This window comes from Triticum urartu, chromosome 6A, assembly GCF_056163025.1.
Source record: "Triticum urartu cultivar PI428250 chromosome 6A, HENAU_Tu73, whole genome shotgun sequence".
Taxonomy (NCBI): Eukaryota; Viridiplantae; Streptophyta; class Magnoliopsida; order Poales; family Poaceae; genus Triticum; species Triticum urartu.
In genome coordinates this window covers 487,651,741-487,676,771 of record NC_141878.1, presented here as the reverse complement: position 1 = coordinate 487,676,771, position 25,031 = coordinate 487,651,741, and positions in this window count along the sequence as shown.

Here is a 25,031-nt window from a genome sequence, read left to right as displayed (position 1 = left end):
AGTAATAAAGCAGGACCTCTGTCCTTTTCCCTTTCATGATCATATATCTTTATTATTTTCATTATTCAAAATGACCAAAAGGGGGCTGATCGTATCCGAATCTAGCTTAACCCTTTTGGTCTGGCTCATGATCGTATTCGAATCTAGATGTAAACCTCATGGTCACTTGGGGGCTTCCTGTTCAAACATAGGTCGTATTCAAACCAAGGAGAACATAGCTGTCGTAACCCTCTTGATCGGCTCAAAGCCAAACTCGCTAGGGGGCTTCTTGATCGTATCTGAATCATAGCTTAACCCCTTTTGGGTCTGACTTGGATCGTATTCGAATCAGGGTCGTTAAAAAACTCTCAAGGTCATTTGGGGGCTTCCTGTTCAAACATAGGTCATATTCGAACCAAAGAGAACATAGCTGTCGGTACCCTCTTGATCGGCACAACGCCAAAACCACTGGGGGCTATATGATCGTATTCCAATCTTAGCTTAACCCCTTTGGTCCGGTTTACTAATCGTATTTGAATTAGAAGCCTCTAGTTTTTATTTAAATATTTTGATTTAGATTGTCTGAAGCCTAGTGTTTTGTCTTACTATTTTTTATCATCTCAAATTTAACTGTCAGTGTGGTTTCAAATTAAACCGGCTCAGTTATTTGACAATGAGTTGCCAAGGCATAACAGTCATCAGACATATGGAAGTATTGACTTCTACAAAAGATTGGGTTATTAACCTCATCATCCGGGTCATGTAAACTGGCAGTCCAGGTTCAAAGAACACAGGTATGACAGTGTCATTCATGAACAAGTTTCTCCGCGTCTTTTCGTTAGTCAAAGGTTTTTTCAGCCTTGTTTATCTTACATCTGGTTCTGTTTTTTCCACTATGATAATTTCATAGTCATATATCGGGTGTTTTTGACCCGTCCGGTGCTAAGCCGCCAGGACAATTTTTTCAACTTTTACAGGAACAGAGTTAAAACATTACAAATGTAACCACGGATGTAACGCATATATTGACATCATGGGCAAAGAGTCATATGCAACATCTTATGCATGATGGCATAGGCAAAATATGCAGTTTTCAAACTAACCTATTACAAGGCATTGAGAGCCCAAAAGATGGTTATGACTCCCCCTGGCCGGCTCACCTCCCTCCGCTGGTTGAAAGCTGGGATTGGACCAGTCAAAGTCGTTCAGAGCAATGAACTCAGCTTCATCGTCAATTAGGCTGGCCGGGTCAATTTCCGGGGCAAAAGTATGTTGATGAACCGGCGGGATAAGATCCATCACTTTATAAGAGGGAGTCGCCATCTTCTTATTCTCCAAATCAAAACCCGGCTGATATTTATCAATGTTGGTCTCCTCTCCAAGAATGATAGCTTGAGGACAAACTCCCCTCACACAGGCAATAAAGTCATCCTGCTCAAATGGAGTCCCGTCTTCCTTCACGGTAGGGTACCCCTTAGCCACATCCACCGGGTCTAGATCCGACACCCACGCTTTGGAGCGGCTCAGGGCAGTCAGGGCTCCGGCTCTGGCACAAGATCGTTTGACCTCTTGAAACCTGGCAGGTAAGATCGATAACTTCTTCAAAACGTCACTCAACCGGTTGGGTCCTTGGTTGGTAGTGGAGATAGTAGCAAGTGCTCATTGAGCGCCAGTATACAATTGCTCCACAAAGGTATAAACCGCCTTCAGTTTTGTCACACTGTCTTGGCTCAGATTTTTGCTTCGTGGACCTGCGAGTGTTCTTTAACAAAAGCTCAGCAGGCGGCTTATATTCCTGGTCAAAATAAGGTACAAGTGATTAATACAAGTGACTTACCAAAGATGGCGGAGACCATTTGAGACAGACAATTTTTTAAGCCGGTGAGCTCTGTGGTAACCCCCCCAAGAGCCGCCTCAGCTGTCTCAGTGCGTTGTATCAGCAGCGTCTTTTCTTTGGCCCAGGATTTCTTTTTTGCAGCTAAGCTGGTCTTCAATTTCTCAGTTTTAGAGAGGCCCAATTGGAGTTTAGAGTCAATGGTCTTTATCTCTGTCTCCTGCTCCGCTAACCGGGTCTTGGCATCCGTCAATAGAAGAGCCCAACTCAGATAAGGCGTTCTATAAAAACATTCACAGGTGTGTAAAGACTTAAACTAAAAGTTATAAGGGTTCAAGTCTTAAGTACTTTGCACCGCAATACCACTTGACACTTGGGGGATAATGTTTGCCAAAGCAATTTTTTTTACTTTTATATGTTTCAAGTCCCAAGGGTTTTACAAATTAACAACGCCTGGCACATGGGGGCTAATGCATGATATTCAGAAAAGTTTTTCAAGATTGAGCCGGATCACAATACTTATTGGGACTAGTAAAAAACAGTTATGCAATTAAGTACTGGTTCATTTATGATAAATTGAGCCGGCTCTTGGGGACTACAGGTGAAGTTTACGCTATTCTATTGGACTTTCAAAAAAACTATAGGCAAAGTATCAACTTATATCATAAAGTATACAGATCATTCAAGTTCATCATCTGAAGACTTGGGGGCTGGCAGAGTATAAGTAAACTGGAGAACATACCTTATATTTTAGCTGCAGTTGTTTGACCATCTCGATTTTTGAGTCACGGCTGGAGTGCACATGACTGAGATAGCCGGATAGTACATCATTGACATTGAGGTGAGCGTAATGGGAGATATCAAACTGCACTTTCTGCTTCTCTAAAGCCTATTGCTTAGAAGTATGCTGGGCTAATATAGTGGGAGTCCCCGTTTCCATAAATCGGCTACCGGTAATCAATACATCGGTATCGGCAGTTGTTGGTGGGTTAGCTGAGCTAGATGGTTCAGTAATGGTCGGATTAAGGGTGGCCTCATCGGCCGACAACTCAGGAGGGTCCAATTGAGTATGAACAGCCGGGTCTTCTGGTGCTTCAGTTTGAGAGGGAGTTGGCATGGCCGGCTCAGGTGCAGGAACTTTCGGGTCTTCTGACGGCTTAATCACCTTGGCCTTCTTGGATTTGGCTTGACCGCTAAGAAAGATTTTATGAGACAGTTAGTGTAACAATGCAGTTTTTACAAGATGCAGAAGAAAGATGATTGTCCTTACCCAGGGGCAGTCTTGAAAACCGGAAATTGAGTTTGCGACGAGTCGCCAGAAGAGCGAGAAACCTCCTAGAAAGGTAAAATAAAGTTAAAGAATATAAGGAAATAGATTCATGGATAAAAACAAAGGACAAAGGTGAAAGAAACCTCATTCTGGCGTTTTCGAGGAGTTTTTTGTAAGTCGGAAGGTGGTTCATCATCATCATTAGTCCGGGCTTGACGGCGGCTCTCATGTTGCTGCTTTTTCAAAAGAAAATGAGGGTCCAAATAAGCTAAAGGGTGCGAAAACCTTACTTTCCAGGTTACCAGTCGAAGTTTCTGTCTTGGCAAAGGGGCTGAGTCGGAGGAAATAGTTACCTCTTCTTCCACGGCCTGGATGGCCCCAGTGTCGTCCTGGCAATAGTCAGTGTCAATAAGATAGTTAAAAATGGCCAAGGGAGTCAAGGGCTACCTCCGACTCAGAATCATCCAGCTGGAACATGTCAGATGCAGTCCTCTTCTTCTTGGGCTTCCGGGTTGTTCTTTTGGCGGCTATGGCAGCGGCTCAAGCCTTCTTGGCAGCTTCATGATCATACTTGGCCTTCCAGAAGTCAGATTTGGCCTGTCAACAAATAAGCAGGTTAAAATGTCATGCAAGTATTTAAACTACTGAGGGAAACACAAAGAGAAAGAGGTCAGGGGTTTTCACCTCTGGTGCCGGGTAAAGTTTGCAGAAGGGGTTTAACCCAACCTTACTGCAGTCCTCGTATTTGCCGTTCAAGAGGATGGTTGACATTGCAACAATGTCTTCTTCAGTCAATTGAACAGAGCTATAACATAGAGAGTCATTTGGGCCTCCAGCATACTCATACATTAACTTGGATCGGCGGCTTAGAGGGATGACCTGCCATGCGACCCAGCAACGAGTCAGGTCAACTCCAGTTAAGTCGTTCCCCAATAAAGCTTGAATCCTTTTAATAGATGGAATAAGCTTCTTGAGTTCAGCAACGGTAAGCTTATCAGGGAGCACAAACTTGGAATCCAGACGCTCCGCGCGATAACCCGGCAGTGGTTTTTCATTGGCTGGTGATGTATCTTGGCAGTAGAACCAGGTCTGATTCCAATCTTTGGGATGGCTCGGTAAGACTATTAAGGGAAAGACGGCGCCCTGTCGGTGCTGAATTGAGATTCCACCAAGATCCAAACTAAGGCCATTGGTGCATTCATTCTGGCGGTTTAGATAAAAGTATTCTCTGAAGAGTTCCACGGTTAGTTCTTCCTGAAGATATATCTCACAAAGAACTTGAAAATTGCAGATATTGGAGATAGAGTTGGGTCCAATGTCTTGTGGGCGAAGCTTGAAAAAAATGCAGAACGTCTCGGAAGAACTTTGAGCCGGGTGGAGAGAATCCCTGGTTCATGTGATCAGTGAAAATGATAACTTCGCCGTCTTTGGGCTGAGGCCATTCTTCGTCCAGGTCAGGTGCACGATAAGCATAACATTTTTCTCTGGCAAAAATCCTATGGTGACAAATTCCTTCAAGGTATCTTCAGTAACTGTGGAAAGGACCCAGTTGCAGATAGTTGGTGCTTTTGACGGCATGATGAAAGGGCAAAGCTGAAAAGAAAGTAATTTGTCGGTTCAATTTATTGATGAAATTACAGGTTCATGATACAGATGAATAATGGCGGCTTAAATAAGGGCTAATGACATATAAAGGAAAAATAAGCCGGAGTCATAAGCCGCCATGACTAAAAACTAATTCGAAGGTTGCCAGAAACAGAATTGGCTAAGTGTTGACACAAACAAGTTTATCTAGCTGCCACTATTATTTTGGATCAAATGGCCGTTCAGAAAAGAAAATGTTCTAGACCTAATAATCTGGTACAGATGAGTTCGTGAGTTATAATGAGGCCTCTGTACAGGAAAAAGGGATCTACTAGTATCAAAAATTGACGCAAAACAGCTACCGCATAAGTTCTACATTTCTTCTATATCAAAAGAGGATATGGAGAAGAAACTACAAGAAGGTATGTGATGAACGGCAAAGAACACCGACGAACTTGCAACCCTAATACAGATCTAAGGGCGCGGAAAGGTAGGAACTTACGAATGCAGATCTACTGCGAAGGGTCACCGTGGTTCTCTAGACGAGCTCAGGGTGATGCAGCGGCCGACATTGAGGGCGACGGTGGGCGCTATGGTGATGGCGGAGCTCGAGAGGTAGGGAGGTGGCGAGAAGATGGAAGGAAGAAGAAGAAAGAGGAAGGACCGGCTGAACCTATTTATAAGGGGATAAGTGAACAGGCAGGCGCGAAAATTGAGGAACACCAAAATAATGATTATCCAGCTAAACAGACGCCTCGATTCTCGAAAGACATTAAAAGATAAAGATCCGTTGAAGATGACGTCATAGCAGGCTTTCATGTTTTCGGAAGATGACGTCATGGCGGGTTACAGAGTTTTTACAGACAGAGGAAGATGGATTTCATCTAAGTGTTGAAGATTGACAAAGAGCAGAGTTCAAGTCAACCTGGGGCCTAATGTTGGGGATATAGCTACCAGGTATGACCCGCTCGGGAGGGGCCGGGTCAACCCCAATGGCGGGTTACAAAAAGAAGCCCAGTAATATTCAAGGTGATAGTTTATTAAGACTTATAGAAGGCCTAAGCCCAGAGGCGGCTTAAGGCCCAATATTATAAACTACTATATGTAAAGAAAGACTTGTAAAGAAAGGCATATAAAAGAAGTCACCGAGCCGGACACGTTTTATGAGTCGGCCGGGACTCTGTAGGCCGCCAGGCGTCAACCCGTGTATATAAGGGGACGAACCGGCGGCGGCTTAGGGGAAGGATCAATAGATCGATAGCCAAGCTAGTGGATTCGCTCCTTGGTCATCGAAACCTAGCAATACAACATCAACTGTACTAGGCCTTACCTTCACCGTAAGGGGCCGGACCAGTATAAACCTCTTGTGTCCATTGTCCCGATTAACCCCTTTAAGCTTCCTAGTTGCGATGGCCCTACGACTAAGTCCTTTCGCTAGGACATCTGACGTGACTATTCCACGTCAGTAATGATCTTTTTTAGTAGCTTTATTTAATTTGTGGAAATCAATTACCATCCTATAACCTGTAATAATTCTTTGTGGAATCAATTCATATTTATCATTAGGAACGACAGTAATACCTCCCTTCTTTGGGACACAATGGACAGGACTTACCCACTGACTATCAGCAACGGGATAAATTATACCTGCCTCAAGGAGCTTTGATATTTACTTTCTTACCACTTCTTTCATCTTAGGATTCACCCGTCATTGGTTATCAATAACTGGTTTGGCATCTTTCTCCTAATTTATTTTGTGTTGACATAGAGTGGCACTAATGTCCTTAAGAACATCAAGAGTATATCCAATAGCAGCACGGTGCTTCTTTAGAGTTTTCAATAATTTCTCTTCCTCCTTCTCTGAAAGGTTAGCATTAATAATAATAGGATATATCTTCCTTTCATCAAGATAAGCATATTTAAGAGTATCGGGTAATGGTTTGATCTCAAACACGGGATCACCCTTGGGTGGAGGAGGATCCCCTAGGATTTCAACATGCAAATTGTGTTTTAGAATAGGTCCCTGTTTAAAGAATACTTCATCTATTTCCCTTCTTTCATTCGTAAACATATCATTTTCATGGTCTAGCAAATATTGTTCCAAAGGATCAGTGGGAGGCACAGCAATAGAAGCAAGACCAATTATTTCATCTTTACTAGGCAATTCTTCATCACGGGGTTGTCTACGAAACTTAGCAAAATTAAACTCATGAGACATATCCCCTAAACCAACAGAAACAATATCCTTATTGCAATCTATCTTAGCATTAACAGTATTCAAGAAGGGTCTACCAAATATAATGGAACAAAAGCTATCTTGTGGGGAACCAAGAACAAGAAAATTAGCAGGATATTTAACCTTCCCACACAAGACTTCAACATCTCTAACAATCCCAATTGGTGAAATACTATCTCTATTGGCAAGCTTAATGGTAACATCGACATCTTCTATCTCAGCAGGTGCAATATCATGCATAATCTCTTTGTATAAGGAATGAGGTATTGCACTTGCACTAGCACCCATATCACATAAGCCATGATAGCAATGATCTCCTATTTTAACTGAAATAACAGGCATGCCTACAACAGGTCTATGTTTATTTTTAGTATCAGGTCTAGCAATTCTAGCAGTCTCATCACAGAAGTAAATAACATGCCCATCAATGTTATCAGCCAAGAGATCTTTAACCATGGCAATATTAGGTTCAAATTTAACTTGCTCAGGGGGTTTGTGTGTCCTAATATTACTTTTGTTGACTACAGTTAAAACTTTAGCATGATCCTTTATTCTAACAGGGAAAGGTGGTTTCTCAACTAAGCAGTAGGAACAACACGATCATCATAAGTGATAGTCTTTTGTTCAACTTTAATAGGTGCAACTACTTTTACTTCAATGGGAGGATTATATTTAAACCACTTCTCCTTAGGGAGATCAACATGAGTAGCAAAGGATTCACAAAAGGAAGCTATTATCTCAGAGTCAAGTCCATATTTAGTGCTAAATTCACGAAAAGCATTGGTATCCATAAAAGATTTAACACAATCAAACTTAGGTGTTATACCTGACTCCTTACCTTCGTCAAGGTCCCAATCTTCAGAGTTGCATTTAATTCTTTCCAATAAATCCCATTTTAATTCAATAGTCTTCATCATAAAAGAGCCAGTACAAGAAGTATCGAGCATGGAGGATTACTGAGAGAAAGCCGAGCATAAATTTTTTGAATAATCATTTCTCTTGAGAGCTCATGATTGGGGCATGAATATAGCATTGACTTAAGCCTCCCCCAAGCTTGAGCGATGCTTTCTCCTTCGCGAGGCCAAAAATTATATATATAATTACGATCACGGTAAACAAGATGCATAGGATAGAACTTCTGATGGAATTCCAATTTCAATCGCTTGTAGTCCCATGATCCCATATCATCACATAGCCTATACCATGTCAATGCATCTCCGTTCAAACATAAAGGGAAGAAATTCTTCTTGATAACATCATCGGGCATACCTGCAAGCTTAAATAATCCACAAACTTCATCCACATAGATTAAGTGTAAATCGGGATGCAATGTTCCATCTCCTGCAAAAGGATTAGCTAGCAGTTTCTCTATCATACCCGAAGGAATTTCAAAGTTAACATTTTCAGTAGGTTCAGTAGGTTGAGGAGCAACTCTTTGCTCTACTGGTCTGGGTGAAGATACCCCGAACAAGCCCCTCAAAGGATTATGTTCTATAGTAACAAGTGACAGTAAATTTCAGCACACTATATAAATTTTACTTACCAAATTCCACCTACCAAAGGCGCTTCACTCCCCGGCAACGGCGCTAGAAAAGAGTCTTGATGACCCACAAGTGTAGGGGATCTATCTTAGCTTTTCGATAAGTAAGAGTGTCGAACCCAACGAGGAGCAGAAGGAAATGATAAACAGTTTTCAGTAAGGTATTCTCTGCAAGCACTGAAATTATCGGTAACAGATAGTTTCATCATAAGGTAATTTGTAACGAGTAGCAAGTAATAAAAGTAAGTAAGGAGCAGCAAGATGGCCCAATCCTTTTTATAGCAAAGGACAAGCCTGGACAAACTCTTATATGAAGTAAAGCGCTCCTGAGGACACATGGGAATTATCGTCAAGCTAGTTTTCATCACGCTCATATGATTCATGTTCGGTACTTTGATAATTTGATATGTGGGTCGACCGGTGCTTGGGTGATGTCCTTACTTGGACAAGCATCCCACTTATGATTAACCCCCATTGCAAGCATCCGCAACTACAACGGAAGTATTAAGGTAAACCTAACCATAGCATGAAACATATGGATCCAAATTAGCCCCTTACGAAGCAACGCATAAACTAAGGTTTAAGCTTCTATCACTCTAGCAACCCATCATCTACTTATTACTTCCCAATGCCTCCCTCTAGGACCAAACAATGGTGAAGTGTCATGTAGTCGACGTTCACATGACACCACTACAGGGATGACAACATACATCTCATCAAAATATCGAACGAATACCAAATTCACATGACTACTAATAGCAAGACTTCTCCCATGTCCTCGGGAACAAACATAACTACTCACAAAGCATATTCATGTTCATAATCAGAGGGGTATTAATATGCATAATGGATCTGAACATATAATCTTCCACCAAATAAACCAAGTAGCATCAACTACATGGAGTAATCAACACTACTAGCAACCCGCAGGTACCAATCTGAGGTTTGGATACAAAGATTGGATACAAGAGATGAACTAGGATTTGAGATGAGATGGTGCTGGTGAAAATGTTGATGGAGATTGACCCCCTCCTGATGAGAGGATCGTTGGTGATGACGATGGTGATGATTTCCCCCTCTCGGAGGGAAGTTTCCCCGGCAGAACAGCTCTGCCGGAGCCCTAGATTGGTTCCGCCAAGGTTCCGCCTCGTGGCGGCGGAGTTTTGTCCTGTAAGCTTGCTTATGATTTTTTCCTCGATGAAAGACCTCATATAGCAGAAGATGGGCATCAGAGGGCCACCAGGGGGCCCACGAGGCAGGGGCGCGCCCCCCACCCTCGTGGCCAGGGTGTGGCCCCCCTCTGGAACTTTCTTCGCTCAGTACTTTTTATATATTCTAGAAATAACTTCCAGGAAGTTTCAGGACTTTTGGAGCTGTGCAGAATAGGTCTCTAATATTTGCTGCTGGAAACAGCCCAGAATCCCAGCTGCCGGCATTCTCCCTCTTCATATAAACCTTGTAAAATAAGAGAGAATAGGCATAAGTATTGTGACATAATGTGTAATAACAGCCCATAATGCAATAAATATCGATATAAAAGCATGATGCAAAATGGACGTATCATAGACCGGACTGTTCGGGGCCTTCATTGTTGGTCGCCGAACCCTGGGCCACCGAAGTGTCACCTTCGGGCAATGTCTTCATCATTCCGTGCACCACCTGTTGGTCGCAGGAGACCCTCCGCGACGACACCTCGAAGTCGTCTGCCCTATTGGCCGGAGAGGCCAGTGGAGGCGTCTCGCTTTCCATCATCTCTGGGAGAAGGTCCCCCGAGGAAGAGGATTGTTGAAGAAGACTGCGCCGGACTGCAAAAAATATATATTCTAAGCATTACGAGAACAGAACGGGATATGTTTAAAACATCCTAGTTCACTTACGATTTGGCCTGAGGCTTGTCCTCATTATGAGACTGTGCTTCGACGTCCTTCAAGCCCGAGCCATCCAACAGAGGCATCTTGCCTCGCTTAGGAGCTTGTTTCTCCAAATCTTCGGAGGCAGCCCTTTTCTTCCCATGAGGGGAAGAGGTAGTGCCCCCCTTCACTTTTGTCTTTGGATGAGGGAATTTTGATTCCTCCGAACACAATGTCTAATGTACCCTTGGAATAGGGGCCATCTTTGGTCTTTCCACTCTCCGCCTCGCCCTCCTTCACAGGCATCTGGTATGGTGCCGGGGCTAGCATCCTTGTTAAAACAGGAGTCGTCGGGCCTTCGGGCAGAGGGGCCGAACACATAATTAGTTCCGCCTTCTTTATCCAGCCCTGGAGAAAGATAGTCTGCTCAGTACCGTATTACGGTATGCATAATTACAAAGTGTTCGGAAGACAAGTGCTTACCGAGGTATCCGGGCAGTTGCAGTTAAGGCCAGTGTCCTCGGTAGTGTCCGGCCAGTGTTTTCGCTTCCCAAAAAATAACTTCCACATCCCTTCGTGCGTAGTGCCGAAGAAGTGTTGGAGGGTTCGTGGTCCTTTCGGATTGAGCTCCCACATGCGGCGAGACCTGCGCTGGCAGGGCAGGAGTCGGCAAACTAGCATCACTTGAATCACGTTGACAAGATCGATGTCTCTCTCAAGGAGGGTTCGGATGTGGCTCTGTAGATTCTGTACTTCATCAACTGATCCCCAGTCCATCCCCTTGTTAATCCATGATGCGAGCTGTGGTGGAGGGCCGGAGCGGAACGCGGGAATTGCTTCCCACTTGGTGTTGCGGGGTTCCATGACATAAAACCATTCTCGCTGCCATTGGTGGGAGGTTTCGGTGAAAGTGCCTTTTGGCCACAGAGTGTTGGTAAGCTTGCTCACTACAGCACCACCACACTCCGCATGTTCCCCGTCAACCACCTTCGTCTTCACACTGAAGGTCTTGAGCCATAAGCCGAAGTGTGGGGGGATTCGGAGGAAGGCCCCGCATGTAATGATAAATGTCGAGACGTGGAGGATAGAGTCCGGGGCTAGATCATGAAAATCTAGTCCGTAATAAAACATTAGCCCCCGGACGAAGGGGTGAAGAGCGAACCCTAGCCCCTAGAGGAAGTGGGAGATGAATACGACCCTCTCGCCAGATCTGGGGGTCGGAATAACTTGTCCTTGAGCAAGAAGCCTGTGGTGAACCTCCGTGGTCAAATATCTGGCCGCCCGAAGCTTTGTGATATCCTCTTCTGTAACGGAGGAAGCCACCCATCGGCCTTGAGAGCTGGGTCCAGACATGATGGGGAGGCTTGAAGCAATGAAGTCGAACCTTGGGTGCTAGAACTCGGGGTTGGGAAGGCTAAGGAGAGGTTGGCATAAAGAGACGGCCCTTGGTTCCTTTATAAAAGCAGCGGGTATTGAACGCGTCCTCCTAAGCCTAAGAACCTGCCTATTCCTAAGGAGTCTTTCCCGCAGGACAGTTGGGTTACCCACGCTCATATTGATGAAAAATCCCGCAATAAGGGGACATGATCTCTGCTTCGACAAGACGTGCCAATAAAAACCACGCCCGAAACATGGAACGGCGGGACGGGAAACGGTTCGAAATAATGACCGGGAAGCATGACATCACATTACTAAAGTTGTCAGCCGATTGGATTCGTGGAATACTATACTCTCTACGGCTGTGTGTTGCAGATCCGGACAGACTGTTTTGGAGTTCGGAAGGAGGAACCCGCCTTGCAATGCCGAAGACAGATCTATGCGTCGGATACCTTGTCATTGAAGCCAAGTTCAGGGGCTACTGAGGGAGTCCTGGACTAAGGGGTCCTCGGGCGTCCGACCTATTAACCATGGGCCGGACTGATGGGCTATGAAGATACGAAGACCGAAGACTGCACCCGTGTCCGGATGGGACTCTCCTTGGCGTGGAAGGCAAGCTTGGCTACTGGATATGTAGATTCCTTTCTTTGTAACCGACCTTGTGTAACCCTAGATCCTCCTGGTGCCTATATAAACCGGAGGACTTAGTCCGGAGAGGGAGATATTCATGATCATAGCCATACAAGCTAGACCTCTAGGGTTTAGCCATTATGATCTCGAGGTAGATCAACTCTTGTAATACTCGTATTCATCAATATCAATCAAGAAGGACATAGGGTATTACCTCCATAGAGAGGGCCCGAACCTGGGTAAACATCGTGTCCCTTGTCTCCTGTTACCATCGACCTCAGACGCACAGTTCGGGACCCCCTACTCGAGATCCGCCAGTTTTGACACCGACAGCGGGGCACAATGGAGACAGCGCCGGAACGTGATACTTCGGTCGTCAAGGGTCCAGGGGAGGCAGCCCCCACGGGGACCAACAATGAGGGCCCCGAACTATCCGATTTACAGCCGAAGACGATTCTAGGGTCGAGTAAGCGTACCCTTTTGAAGGGAGTCCGTACTCCTGTAGTAGCCTCCGAGAATCCGGAGGTGCCGGATACACTGATGGGCACATTGCAACACGCGTCCATCTGATACGTCCATTTTGCATCATGCTTTTATATCAATATTTATTGCATTATGGGTTGTTATTACACATTATGTCACAATACTTATGCCTATTCCCTCTTATTTTAGAAAAGGAGCAAATATTAGAGACCTATTCTGCACAGCTCCAAAAGTCCTGAAACTTCACGGATGATGTTTTCCAAATATATAAAAAACATTGAGCGCAAGAACTTCACCAGGGGGGGCACACCCTGCCCACGAGGGTGGGGGGCGCACCCTACCCCCTGGGAACGCCCCCTACCTCGTGGGCCCCCTGGTGGCCCTCTGGTGACCTTCTTCTGCTATATGGACTCCTTCGATGGAAAAAAAATCATAAAGCTATCTTCTCGGACGAAACTCCGCCGCCACGAGGCGGAACCTTGGCGGAGCCAATCTAGGGTTCTGGCGGGGCTGTTCTACCGGGGAAACTTCCCTCCCGGAGGGGGAAATCATCGCCATCGTCATCACCAACGCTCCTTTCATCGGGAGAGGGCAATCTCCATCAACATCTTCATCAGCACCATCTCATCTCAAAACCCTAGTTCATCTCTTGTATCCAATTCTTGTCTCCAAGTCCGGGATTGGTGCTAGTAGGTTGCTAGTAGTGTTAATTACTCCTTGTAGTTGATGCTAGTTGGTTTAATTGGTGGAAGATCATATGTTCAGATCCTATATGCATATTAATACCCCTCTGATTATGAACATGTTTATGCCTTGTGAGTAGTTACTTTTGTTCATGAGGACACGGGAGAAGTCTTGCTATTAGTAGTCATGTGAATTTGGTATTCGTTCGATATTTTGATGAGATGTATGTCGTCTCTCCTCTAGTGGTGTTATGTGAATGTCGACTACATGACACTTCACCATTGTTTGGGCCTAGACGAAGGCATTGGGAAGTAATAAGTAGATGATGGGTTGCTAGAGTGACAGAAGCTTAAACCCTAGTTTATGCGTTGCTTCGTAAGGGGCTGATTTGGATCCATATGTTTCATGCTATGGTTAGGTTTACCTTAATACTTTTGTTGTATTTGCGAATGCTTGCAATAGAGGTTAATCACAAGTGGGATGTTTGTCCAAGTAAGGGCAGCACCCAAGCACCGGTCCACCCACATACCAAATTATCAAAGTACCGAACGTGAATCATATGAGCGTGATGAAAACTAGCTTGACGATATTCCCATGTGTCCTCGGGAGTGCTTTACATCATATAAGAGTTTGTCCAGGCTTGTCCTTTGCTACAAAAAGGATTGGGCCACCTTGCTGCACCTTATTTACTTTTGTTACTTGTTGCTCGTTACAAATTATCTTATCACAAAACTATCTGTTACCACTTATTTCAGTACTTGCAGAGAATACCTTGCTGGAAACCATTTATCATTTCCTTCTGCTCCTCGTTGGGTTCGACACTCTTACTTATCGAAAGGACTACGATAGATCCCCTATACTTGTGGGTCATCACCATCTCAAAGGAACATCGTACCTTAATGGGTACGGTAGTTGAGAGGATTTTGTCCGCGAGAAGCGGATTGAATGAAGCCTTCACGAGCCTGCTGAGAGGCTTAGAGGTATGCAATGTAATATCTTTAACCGCTCTTTTCATGCAAAAATGCGCCTGTGTATAGATAGTAGCCCCTAAGACTCTGGTGGGTTTCCATAGGGAGGCGGTCAGAGGATCAAAAAAAGATATGCTCAGGAAGTAACATAATTAATTTGAAAACAGGTTGTTATGTCAAAGGTGACTGCCCAAGTTGCGGAAGTTGCAAATTTAAAGCATAAACTTGAGTAAGCTGATGAGGACATTACCCTCATTAACAGGCGGCTCGACAAGGCACAAGGTATGTTTTGGGACAGCCCGCTTATACATGTATAATAGTATGAGCACGAAGCTGAAAATTATACACTGTGACATGCATAACTGTAGATGGTGCTACCGCAGTTGAGACCCTTCGGGCCGAGCTTGCCCAGGCCAAGGAGCAGGCCATAGTAAGTAATGAGGCTGCCAAGAAGGCGGCTGCTGATTTAAAGGCCGAACAGGCCACTCGGTGCCAGTGCGAGGAGAGAATATCTGCCATGGAGCGAGAGCTGAAGGATGCCACTGGCAAATGCAAATCACTCGAGGAGGATAACAAAGCCAAGGCATCCGAACTCGACAAGGCCTTACAAGAGGTGAGAGAAGCACGATTCGAGTCTAGAGCAGCTCGGGAGGAGATCCGGCAAGCAGGGGAGATAGTGGCTCGTAAGCCCTTTCTTTTACAGACTAAGTTCGGCGACCCGAAATATGCTCTGCTTAACCAATTTTGGAGTTCTCCAGACGCGTTCTTGGACCTGCCGAAGAGTGTCTCCGATGCATCGCAGTTCTTCCAAGTTCAGGAAGGACGTGCTGCGGAGAAGCTTTTCTGGTCACAATTCAACATGCCACGGCGTCCGGCGTTGCTGAACGAACAGATGGCGCAGTGGGCTGAGCTCCACAAGATGTCCAGAACTGCCATAAAGGACGTCGTGGTCCAGCTATGGCCGGCTGAACCCATTCCGAATAGCTATTTTGGTTTGGTGCAGTGACTTGTCGATGCAGTGCCGCGTATCGACACCGTCAAGCGGTCGGCGTGCATAGAAGGTACCCGGATGGCCTTCGCCCGCATCAAGATGTACAGGGCAAAGATGAAGGCCACTGATGTTACAGCTAAGGGCCTGCCCGGAGGCAAGCACCATCGCACGCTGGAGCATTATGTGGAGGATGTCCTAGAGGGCGCCCGCTTGATAGAGGGTTAGTGCTCAAAGGATATTATGTTCGAATAAATGCATCGGAATTGTGAGAACAATATTATGATACATTAAGGTTGTGTTATATTCATATCTTTGCCTGAAAGTTATTTCCTCCTATGCGGCCGTCTTTTGTAATCTGAAAGTTTGCCGGTCGTCGGCTTCGGCCCCCTCGCATATAATACGGGGGTGTTCGGAATAGCACCTGATCACTCTTGACCCAACGTCTTGGTCCGTAACGGAGCTGTAAGTGCGGCGAACTAGGCAATCGGACTATAGGGCTTTAACACTTTCACTTAGCCATGGGAGTTTTATGTGGGTCTACTATGTAGCCCCTGGTATGTACGCGGTTATCCGAATACGGTTGCATTACATAGGTGACCAAAAAATAAAGAACGGTCCTTCGTGTAGTACGGAAGAAATCGCAAAAGATTCTAATAAGTCTCCGAGTGGTTGACCAGCTCTCGCCGCATCATGATAGTCAGTTTTCGGCTTTCTCTACTGAGGTGTTTAACCAGGTGAACCGGAAACACAATCGCAGTAGTTCTCCCTTTACTACCCTAGCCGATAAGACGGAACGTAAGGTAGTAAGCACAGGAGCCGGGCAACCCAACTATTGACCAAAGACATGATTCGGAGCTAATGCATATAATGCCAAACTCGTGACGCCGAAGTATGTTGTAGAGCTGTTCGGAATTTTCGGTAACCCATATGTTGTCATATCGAGCCCCTGGTGATTTGTGCCGAGGTGTGTGCGTGAAACAAACCGAAAAATGTAGTTCTATGAGGAAAACCAAATACTGAAGACGGATTATGTTCACTGGAATCTGATTGATACGTCGAACGCAATCTTAGAGATTATAACACCACTACCCAGGCCATTTTACATGCCAGGGGTCGAAGGCTGAGGAAAAAGACTCTATACAGGTTTTAAATAGAGTGTTTGGTCTATAGAAAATATTTTGGACCTCCTGTCGCACATCTGCGCTGTCGTTGCCTCAGCGAAAAGTATTCCTTAAAAGGAGTAATCTTTGGTTATTTGTACGAAACCGAGCTCAGAAAGAGTCCTTGTAGGTCCGTAGGATGAACCGTTTTTGATTCACCTGTAGCAAAAGATAAGATATAGTTAGAAAAGAGAAAAAATGTTGTAGGAGGGTGAACCGTATTGTAGGCCTGCTAGTATTGTGCCTCCGCCGATGACCAAGGTATTTTAAGTGCATAATTATGCATGCGCGATACGAACTTCGCGGGTATATGTGGCGAACGACAGAGGCGGAACTGCTAATCCAGCTTTAGAATTGGCCGGTCTTGTGTAATAGAGGCCGGCGGCTTAATGGCCGATGAGATATGCAGCTTGACAGGGCCGCTTTGTACTTCGGTTGTGATGGCCGCGGTATGCTCCTCGGTATGGAGGGAGCGTTCCGTGTTTCCGTTGATCGTGATAACGCCGTCTGGACCGGGCACCTTAAGTTTTAGATAGGCATAGTGTGGGACCGCATTGAAACGAGCAAAAGCGGCCCATCCGAGCAGTGCATGGTAGCCATTGCGGAACGGGACAATATTAAAGATCAAGTCTTCGCTTCAAAAGTTGTCTGGCGAAACGAAGATGACTTCCAATGTGATTGAACCCGTGTAGTGAGCTTCGATGCCAGGTATTACTCCCTTGAAGGTAGTTGTGGTGGGCTTGATCCTTGAGGGGTCAATGCCCATCTTGCGGACACTGTCTTGATAAAGTAAATTAAGGCTACTACCGCCGTCCATAAGGACCCGTATGAGATGGAATCCATTGATAATTGGATCGAGGACCAGAGTTATTGAACCTCCGTGATGGATATTGGTTGGGTGGACCTTGTGATCAAAAGTGATCGAGCAGGCCGTCCATGGGTTAAATTTTGGGGCGACCGGTCTTATGGCGTAGACGTCTCGTAGTGCGCGCTTGCGCTCTCTTGTAGGGATATGCGTCACATATAGCATGTTTAATGTTTTGACTTTGGGGGGAAATTGCTTCTATCTTGGCGAGCTCTTCGTCTTCGCTGTCACTGGGCGGCCCCTTCCCTTTGTGTTCGGCATTGAGCTTGCCGGCTTGTTTGAAAACCCAGCAATATCTGTTGGTATGGTTAGCGGGTTTGTCAGGGCTGCCATGAATCTGACAGGGCCGATCTAGTATACTATCTAAACTAGATGGACCATCTCTGTTTGCCTTGAATGGCTTCTTCCGTTGACCGGATTTGGGGCCACTGAATCCGGCGTTGACCGCCGTGTCTTGGGTTCCTGCGTTATTATTTCGACGCTTGTTTTTATTGCGTCGTGGCTTGCCGTTGCCGTCCCTGGCTTCGGAGGTGTCGGGATCGTTGGTGCTATTGCTTCTACGAGCAAGCCAGCTATCTTCTCCCACGCAAAAGCGGGTCATCAGTGAGGTAAGAGCTGCCATGGACTTAGGTTTTTCTTGCCCGAGTTGACGGGCGAGCCACTCATCTCGAATGCTATGTTTAAAGGCAGCGAGGGCTTCGGTGTCCAGACAGTTGACAATTTAGTTCTTTTTAATTAGAAACCTAGTCCAGAGTTTCATGGCTGACTCTCCGGGCTGTTGGATGATGTGATTGAGGTCATCGGTGTCCGGGGGCCGGACATAAGTACCTTGGAAGTTGTCGCGAAAGGCGTCTTACAAGTCTTTCCAGTTGCCAATGGAGTTCTCTGGGAGGCTGTTTAGCCAGTGTCGGGCTGGTCCCTTTAATTTTAGTGTGAGGTATTTGATGGCATAGAGATCATCACCACGGGCCATGTGGATATGGAGAAGAAAATCCTCAATCCATACTGCGGGGTCAGTTGTTCCATCATATGATTCGATATTCATAGGTTTAAACCCTTCTGGGAATTCGTGTTCCATTACTTCCTCGGTGAAGCACAGGGGGTGTGCGGCGCCTCTATAATGGGCGACGTCACGACGGAGTTCGGTGGATGTCCCTATGCGGTTTTCACCCTGAGTGAGGTTGTGTTGATCACGTCGGGCCTGATAGCCGTCCACTCATGTTCGAGCACGTCCCCTTGAACTGTAGATTGATCTAGCTAGGCCTGCCCTAGTGTCCAGGTTCTGCCATAGGTCGTAGGTGTAATCCTGGGCCACTGTCTCCCTGCCTTTACAGCGGGGTAATGTGGGCTGGTGTTTGTCTTGGGTAGTCGTTCTGTCTCGGCCATGCGGTGGCCGGTTAGGTTTATCGGCTGCGTTACGCGCTGATGTTAGGGGCTCACACGCCTCAATGGTGAATTGGGGTAACAACTTGCGCTTCGGGTAGCTTTTGGTTGGTCGTGCGAGGCCGTATTCCTCGGTTGCCAGGACATTAGTCCATCTGTCGTTGAGCGTATCCTGTTCGGCTTGAAGCCGTTGTTGTTTCCTTTTCAGGCTCCTCGCGGTTGCGATGAGCTGTTGCTTAAAGCGTTCTTGCTCGAGGGGCTCCTCTGGCACGATGAAGTCATAGTCGTCAAGGCTTATTTCGTCTTCAGAGGGTGGCATATAATTAATGTCCTCCGAGTCCTCGTTTCTGACTGGCTCGTCAGGTTTAGCCTGCCCCTCCTCCCTATCGTCCTGTTCGGATGTTGGTTTGGCGGGGGCGTCTGGGTCTTCGGCATTCTCCGGAGTGTTATCGTTTCTGTTGCCGGTATTGCTTTCTTTTCCACGGCATGATTTAGAGCGGCGCCGCTGACATCGACGTTTTGGTTAAGTCTCAGGAGGTGTATCTTCAACTGGATTTTTCTCATTATCGACGTTGACCTCTTTGGGTCTATCCACCATGTACACGTCATACAAAGAGGTGGCCATCCAGCGTCCGGTAAATGGTGGGTTTTGGGCCTGCTCTTCTCCGGCATCATCGTCCATACCATCGATGTCTTCGGAGTCGTGATCAAGCATGTAGGTTAAGTCCTCGACAGTGGCTATGAAGTGGGTGGTAGGTGGGACGTAAAATTCCCTGCTCTCAGCCCCTAGTCTGGGTTGGGCGTAGTTTGGATGTTGCCTCTCTGTAATGACGAGGGATCGCATTAAGTCCAGAGCCTTGTTTAAAGGCGAGGTTCGGCCAGGGAGAAGAGAGTTCGTGGAGTACGGTGGGAAGGAAACTCCTTGGCCGAGCTCACACGATGCTCACTCTGAGGGTTCGGAGCCAGTGTTCGAAGAAGAGTCCGGCTTCATGATGATTGCCGGTGATGATGTTTCCTCCGGCTCTCCCGTACTAGGCTTAATAGCCGCGGAGAGTCCGGCGGGCTCGGGAATCCTGTCTTCAGACCTAGTGAAGCGCTCCGGATTTAAAGCCAGAGCGGAGGTTGGGGTTGCTGCCGGTGTCAAAACCGGTGGATCTCGGGTAGGGGGTCCCGAACTATGCGTCTAAGGCTGATGGTAAAACGAGGTGGGCGACACAATGTTTACCCAGGTTCGGGCCCTCTCGATGGAGGTAATACCCTACTTCCTGCTTGATTGATCTTGATGATATGAGTATTACAAGAGTTGATCTACCACAAGATCATAGAGGCTAAACCCTAGAAGCTAGCCTATGATTATGATTGTTGTTGTCCTATGGACTAAACCCTCTGGTTTATATAGACACCGGAGGGGTCTAGGGTTACACAGAGTCAGTTACAAGGGAGGAGATCTACATATCCGAATTGCCAAGCTTGCCTTCCACGCAAGGGAGAGTCCCACCCAGACACGGGATGAAGTCTTCAATCTTGTATCTTCATAGTCCAACAGTCCGGCTGTCCGAGGACCCCCTAATCCAGGACTCCCTCAGTAGCCCCTAAACCAGGCTTCAATGACGATGAGTCCGGCGCGTAGATTGTCTTTGACATTGCAAGGCGGGTTCTTCTTCAAATCCCGAGTACCTGTCGTAACGAGTAGTGTCCGGCTTCCCATGAATGTTGCACTCCTCGGCTTCTATGCTTTAATAATGGCTATCTTCCATGTGTCGAGCAAATGCGAGAAGTCGGGGCATTTTTACATTTGCCACCCTAACCATGTAGGTAAATTGTCTGTTTAAAGAGTCGGGGATCCTTAGATCCAGATCACACCATCCTCCCATAGCGAGTATCCATCGGAGCACGCCCGAAAAAGTCCATCCCATCATGGCCAGCCATTGCAGCTCCTCCTCTCGCTCCCGTAGCACTAAGCCACGCATTTGGGAGAAGTGTTCCGTCCCCCACAGCCAATTAGTAGAGTTATAGACCCAAGGGTTTCTCCCTCCTGCGTATATGGTCCCCATCCGAGCCGGACTAGCCACTTATAATGGCGGGGAGCAAGCGGAGAGCTTTCCCAACCCATCCAGGAGGGAGCGGGTATGCCTTGTCCCTTACTTATTGAGGGGACTCGAATTTCCAATCCATCCGTTCCTCCGCGGGCTCCTGGAGTTCTACGGCCTCCAGCTGCATAACTTTACTCTCGCCTCCATATTACACATCGCCGGCTACGTCACCTTTCGTGAGCTGTTTCTGGGCTGCGAAGCTCATTTGGAGCTATGGAAGAGGCTATTCTGCCTCGTACCCCGTACATAGGAGGGGTCAATATATCAAGTGGGCGGAGCCGAAATATGGTGCAGGCCCGGACCGGATACCTATCCGGTACTCCAAAGAAGACATTCGAAGACTGGCCTTCGGAGTGGTTTTATATGGAGGACGTCCCCCTTCCGGACCCTATTCGGATGGGACTTCCTGAGTTTAACAATGCCCCTTTGAAGAAACGCCGCAGCTGACTTCCTGAGTTTAACAATGCCCCTTTGAAGAAACGCCGCAGCTGGCGCCCTCGGAGCCCCCAGGAGGAAGATAACAGAGAGATCCTTTACCTGATGGGCAGGATAAAAACGCTGGCCAAATCAGGACTGACAATAGTCGAAGTTATGTCAATATGTATAATGCGGGGGGTGTAGCCACTCCAGTATCGGGGGAAACCCATGTGGCACTTCAATGGAGAAGATGATGCCACCTGCTGCGGTCGTAAAGGTCTGGACTCCGCCGCTGCTCTAGCGAAAATACTGTCTGATTTGTACAAAGGAGAGGAAGAGGAGTTCATCCGCAATAAGCAATGGGATGGATTCTCCATGTACAACCCCCCACACTAGGTGAGCTGTTACCTTTTACTCCAGTCCTTCCCGCATTCTTCATCATAAATATTTACCTTGTTATTTCATAGTAGGAACTGTGAAAAGCTGTGAGGGAGGTCCACAGCCCGTCTGTACAGCCAGAGGACCCTGACCGGGCCCTCGACCCTGGACTTGAAGAAGATCCGGACATATTTGTGGAGCTCGTCGACAGGACGTTCTATCCGTTAAGCTGCGACGGTGCCTTGGTGGCCATCATAGCCGATTATCCTGGCCTGCTCCCTGCATCGCATGTAAGTAAAACCGGAGTCCCAACTTCTGAGAAGGATCCCTTTTTTGCACCTCACCCACCGCACACGTATTGCGTCCTACAAGGAAGGCCCTCGGGGCGCCATGCCGAACCCGCGGTGACTCATCAACAAGAGGCACCGAAGCCGGGTAGGCTTAAAAGGAAGGCGGACAGGACTGAGACGCCATCGCAGAGGTATGAAAAAAAAACCTGCTCCATGGTTGTCGTCTTTAAAATATAATAACGTCCATGGTTCCTGGCAGAAAAAACGCTCGTCGGACCGTGTCCGAAGAGCCTGCCGGACTTAGGGGCTCCGAGGGCAGATGCTAACGTGGGGACAACACCGGATGTTCCTCCTACAGAGGATGCGGATAGGCTGTTCGCTACAAATTCTGAAGTGGAGAGTGCCATGAATCACAGGCGTCGCCGGGCCGTACTTCGCGACCCTGGTTTCTCCGAAGAGGCGTTTGATGCCTTCAACTCAGGAGATGCTTACATCCAAGCTGCTCAAAATGGCCTTGCCAGAGGCACGGACCAGTATGTAAAGGATATACGGGTAAGAAAATCTGATAATTATGTATATCAGTAGCCCCTGAGACTTGAAACAGTTGGCACAGCTGATTTAAGGATCATTATATGTGTAGGTTCTTATGGAGAAGAATACCCAGTTGTCTCAAGAGCTGGAGGAGTGAAAAGCCCAGCTACGGGCCGCAGTTGCTGGAATGGAGGAGTCCAAGAAGGCCCCATCTAGTAATACTTGTCCTGATCGAAAAGAATGAAATGACATGTACCAGTTAGTATTCGACATGCATGCAAATCTAACAATAGATTCTGCAGATGATCCCAGAGTGAATCTGAAGATCGTGCGAGGGGATGAGCAACATGCTCAACGACAGCTAGAGGCTGGCGAGCGCGTGCTTACGCGGGTTAGGCAGGAGAAAAATGATCTCCAAGATGCCAATACCCGGCTGGGCGTTGAACTGAAAGATGTTCGGGACCAGCTAGCTGACTCCGTAAAGGAGAATAAGAGGCTTCGACGCGGCATTTTTAGTAAGTGCTTGAACGAACTTTTATAGAGTTCGGCAAAGAAACCGGCTAACAGAGTTATATTTGTAGGTATGCTGACGGGTCGTCCCGAAGAGGAGATGCCCGGATCTACGGGCGATCTTCTACCAGATCTCTCACAATTGCACGAACAAGTACGGTGGGTGATGCAGGGCATTGCCCAGGCCTTGTGGCCATCCGCCTCCCTGCCAGGAGGCATGGGGGAGCTCGTAGAGATGCTCAAGCGAGTGCGGCGGCGCTTCCGATTATGGAAGATATCTGCCTGCCGACAAGGTACAAGGGAAGCCTGGGCCATGCTGAATACGCGACATACCAAGGCTGACCCGAACCACATGGCCGAGGTTGGACCTGTAGGGTTTGATGGGAAAGAGATCCCCGTTAGTCCGGTATATGACCAGGTAAAATTAGCCGCAAAGTATTCCCAATAGGATTGTAGGCTAGACAGCCTGTTGGATGGTATAGAAGAAGAATTTAGTCAGTCTAAGTGACTGTGTACTTCAAGTGACATATTTTGTCCCTAGCCGGAATGTAAATCATTTTTCATGGTGGACCTTTTCGCTTCGACCTCCGGACCCGACAGTCCAGAGTGTATCTGAATACCCGCTCAGTTATGTAAAAACCGGGGTACGCGTGGAAACCAGGCGTAGGGGTCATAAGTGCTTGAACAGACAAGTACCAACTAGCTATGTTATATTACATGGATAGTAAGAAACGTCTTCCAGGGAGAATAGTTCCGTTAAGGGTTCCTTTCCCTGGGTACGCATGCATTAATGTGCATGTCCGAACTGCAAAAAGAGACGCGGGATATAAACATCTGGGGGCATGTATTGCAATAAGTAAAAGTCATCTTTTGTTCACCGACCGAATATTCCCTTAAGAATGCTAGCTTTCGGCTTCACCCAGTCTGAGGTACACATCCGGCTGACCCGGCAGTAACAATCGCAGAGGTGCTCCCCTTATGCCGTAGTCGAATTAATGGGAACGTAGGGCATAAACACAAGAGCCAGGCAACCCGCTTGGCCAAAACTTAAGTCATATCGATGCATATAATGGCGAAGAAAAGGTACATGTGGAAAAGTAACACATGTGCAGGGGGCATAGAGCCCGGAACATAATTATATTAAGCTTCTGTATAAGAATCCCCCAGGTGTAATGAGCACGCATGGTGCGTCAAGATTGTGTAGTCAAGACACATTTTAACCTTTTAAGGTCATGAAGAAAAAGGGAAGAAAGAAAGAAAGAAAGACAGATAGCGGATATATATAAAAAAGGCGGAGGTAAGGAGACGAACATAGAGTCCGGCACTAGGCGTAGAACCTTCGGAGTCTGGCCGCGTTCCATGGGTTTGGCTCGAGTTGATTGTCCGATGCATAACGCAGACGGTATGCTCCACCGGTTAGAACTTTGTCGATGATGAAGGGACCTTCCCATTTGGGCTTGAGCTTGTCCTTTTTCTTCTCAGGTAGGCGTAGAACGAGTTCGCCAACGTTATAAGTTTTGGCCCGTACTTCTCTGCTTTGATACCATCGAGCCTGTTGCTAATAGAATGCAGAGCGGGCTTTTGCAACGTCACGCTCCTCCTCCAGGGCGTCTAAACTATCCTGCCAATCAAGCTCAGCTTCTTTCTCTTTGTACATGCGCACTCGAGGTGAGTCATGAATGATGTCGCAGGGCAATACCGCCTCTGCGCCGTACACCATAAAAAACGGTGTGTATCCGGTAGTGCGATTCGGCGTGGTCCGCAACCCCCATAGTACGGAGTCGAGCTCCTCAGCCCAGTGCATATCTGATTCCTTCAAGGATCGCCCTAATCTGGGTTTAATGCCGCTCATAATAAGACCATTTGCTCGTTTGACTTGACCGTTTGTTTGGGGGTGATAGAGGGAGGCATAATCGAGCTTAATGCCCATATTGCCGCACCAAGTTTTTACCTCGTCAGCTGTAAAGTTCGAGCCGTT